Source organism: Chinchilla lanigera, unplaced genomic scaffold (genome assembly GCF_000276665.1).
Source record: "Chinchilla lanigera isolate Chin_1 unplaced genomic scaffold, ChiLan1.0 scaffold00050, whole genome shotgun sequence".
NCBI lineage: Eukaryota > Metazoa > Chordata > Mammalia > Rodentia > Chinchillidae > Chinchilla > Chinchilla lanigera.
The window spans coordinates 12,723,220-12,726,695 of NW_004955451.1; positions in this window are offsets into that span (position 1 = coordinate 12,723,220).

Below are 3,476 nucleotides of genomic sequence, written 5' to 3' on the forward strand. Positions count from 1 at the left end.
TATTTATTTGCTGTTTGTATTTCTTCATCTCAGAAGTGTGTATTCATCTCAGATGCCATTTTTGGATTGGGTCTTTCAATTTGGGAGATCTCATTTTTTTTGAGTTCTTTATATATTCTCGATAGTAATCCTTTGTCTGGGGAACAGCTGGTAAATATTTTCTGCACACTGTGGGCTGTCTCTTCACTCTGTTGGTGGTTTCCCTTGCTGTGCAAAAGCTTTTTAATGAGGTGAGATCCCAGTTGTCGGTTCTTTGTGATAGTTCCTGTGCGATCGGGGTTTTGTTCACAAAGTCTTTACCTACACCAATGTTGTCAAGAGTTTTACCTGTTCTATCTTTCAGCAGGTTTAATGTTTCTGTTTTACTTTTTTTTTTTTTTGTGGTATCAGGAATCGAACTCAGGACCTTGCACTTGCCAGGCAGGCGGTTATGCCACTGAGCTATATTCCCAGCCCTAATGTTTCTGTTTTAATATTTAGATCTTTGATCCATTTTGAATTTAGTTTAGTGTATAGAGAAAGATATGGGTCCAATTTTAATCTTCGGTATGCCCAGAGCCAGTTTTCCAGCACCATTTATAAAAGAGGTGATCTTTCTTCCAGTGAAGGTGTTTGGCTCCTTGTCAAAGACAAGGTAGTTGAGTATGTCTGGAGTTGTTTCCTGCATCTTTTAGTCTGTTCCATTGATCTTCAGGCCTGTTTTTTTTTTTTTTTTTTTTTTGCCAGTACTATGCTGCTTTTATCAGAGTAGCTTTATAGTATAATTCCAAGTCAGGAATTGTGATGTTCCCTGCCTTGCCTTTGTTGACCAGAACTGTCTTTGCTATTCTAGGTCTCTTCTGGTTCCAAATAAATTGTAGGATTGTTTTCTCTAATTCTGTGAGATAATGCTATTGGAGAGGCTGGGGATTTAGCTCAGCGGCACAGTGCCTGCCTGGCAAATGCAAGGTTGTGAGTTCCATTCTGCGTACTGGAAAAAAAAAAAAAAAAAAAAAAAAAAAAAAAGCTATTGGAATTACACTAAATCTGTCTAACAGTTTTGGAAGTATGGCCATTTTCACCGCCTGGTTCTTTCTACACAAGAGCAAGGGACATCTTTCCATTTTCTGATATCCTCTTCAATTTCCATTTCTAGAATACTGTAGTTTTCAATGGAGAGGTCTTTTACATCCTTTGTTAGACTGATTCCTAGGTATTTCAATTTTTTTGGATGTTGCTGTGAAAGGTGTTGTCTCCCTAATTTCTCTCTCAGTGAGTGTGTTGTTTCTCTACTGGAAGGCTATTGATTTTTGAGTGTTGACATTGTATCCAGCTCCTTGTGGCTTGACTGATTTTGACCTTGACTGATGTTGAAGTGAAAAGGTCAGGTTTGTATATTACTGCAAGCCAGGGAAATGGGGAGAGGATCATTAGGGTGAACTGGAGCGGCTGGGGCAGGAGCTCGGGGGTTGAGCCCTTGCCTAGCACGTGTGAGGCCCTGGGTTCGATCCCCAGCTCCCTAGTAAGTAACCACAGATATTTTGGAAGCATTCTCTTTCCAAATTCTGACTGGCATGAGGGCGCCTAGACTTCCCAGGTAGCAGAAATTTTGGTACAGGAGAAGAAGTGGGGGCTCTCAGGATTAGGGAGGACACTCACTGCCCTGTTGCCCGTTGCCCCGTAAATCTTCCCCCACCTTGCTGGGAACCCCTGCTATATGGGCTGCTGCGTCAGAGCTTTGCAGACTTTGGGAATGAGTAGGTCAAGAGTTGATCTGCACGTTCTACCTGTGTGTCACCTGACTAGGCCCATGGCTGCTAAGTAGATCACCTGCATCTGGCATCTGTTTTCCTGCTTTATGCAAATGCTGCTTTGGCCCCGAAGAAGCCCCCATCTGTGACCAGGTTGCTGTTTGTTTAAAAATACGCAGGCTCTGCAACCCATCTGGAACTCTGAAGGGGCTCCGATAAGGGTGTTTATGTCAGATCCCAGCTGCAGGGCAATAAATCCAGGACACTCAGAAACATCAAAAAAGCGCTTCTGGGCTGGGTGTGGTGGCGCACGCCTGTAACTCCAGCACTCAGGAGGCTGAGGCAGGAGGACTGTCATGACTTCGAGGCTCCATAGTGAGTTTAAGGCAGCCTGCACTACATCGCAAGACCCTGTCTCAACATGGTCAACAGCAAAAGCCCTTCCAGAGAACCCGCAGTCTGCAGATACGATGATGGCTAGAGAGCGCGCTCAGGCAGCCCTCTGAGGCAGCCCACTCAGTTTCCCCGCCCGGTCCCTTCTGTGTTCTGCGAGAGGTGGTGAAGGCTGGGCCTGGGCGGGGAGGCCTTGGGTCCCAGGCAAACCCAGCACTGGAAGAAGGCATGTGGGAGGGTCTGGCCCCCTTATCAGCTCTGAAACACAAGACGCAGGGAGCGGCAGCCCGAGGGAAAAGGCTATCGCAGAGCAAATACCTGGAAGAGAGAAGTATTTGAAAAAGAGCAGATAACATTTTCAACATAGTTAGAGACCCTTGCCCTCATCCAGCCCAGGACCCCTCCCGCCGAGCTCCGGCCTGTGTGAGGAGAGGTGTGGGACTCTGGGGCTCAGGGAAGCAGGAATCTGCTTCCTACCGATCTCTTTTTTGTGTGTGGGAGCCGCCTGGAGTTGAGCAGTTCAAAGTAACGGAGCCTGGTAATTTCCAGCCACCAGGGACCCAAGCCTTATTTCACTTACTTTCAGATGGTCACTGAACTTCCTTCCTCTTTGAGACAGTGTCTCATAGCAGTTCTCCTGCCTCAGCCTCCCGACTGCTGGGAGTGTGCCACAAGTGTGTGCCACCACCAGACTAGCACTCAGTCCCTTGACCAAAGGGAATATCAAATTTGGCCTCGTATAAATAAACACCACTAACACCAGAGAGTGCGAAGCGGGTGGGTGGGATTTAGGGTTCCTTTTTTTGGGGGGTTCCTTTTTATAAGGTCAAGCTAAGCTTGTTGAGTCTGCTGCTCTACTCTCGTTATTTTATTTTATTTTATGTTATTTTATTTTATAGACAGGGTCTTACTACATAGTTTAAGCTGGCCTTGAACTCACTATGTAGGTGAGGCTGGTCTTGAATTTGCAGTGATCCTCCTGCCTCAGCCTCCCGAATGCTGGGGTGACAGGCATGCATCACTATGCCTTAAACTCACTATGTGTCCTAGGCTGGCCTCCAACTCATGATCCTCCTGCCTTAGGCTCCCAAGTGCTGGATTACAGGCATTTGCTATCACACCCAGCTAGAGTGATCTTAATGGGTCAAAAAAAAAAAAAATCTACAATCAGGAAAAAACCAATTTCTAATTGCTATATCTGCAAATCCTTTTAAAAATGTAAGAATGCCTGGAAAAAAAAATTAAAAAAAAAAAAAACAACCATTTTAAATACTGGCCTGGGGAGATGGCTCAGTGTGTGCTTGCTTAGCTGTGGGTTTAATCTCCATCACACACACACACACACACACACAC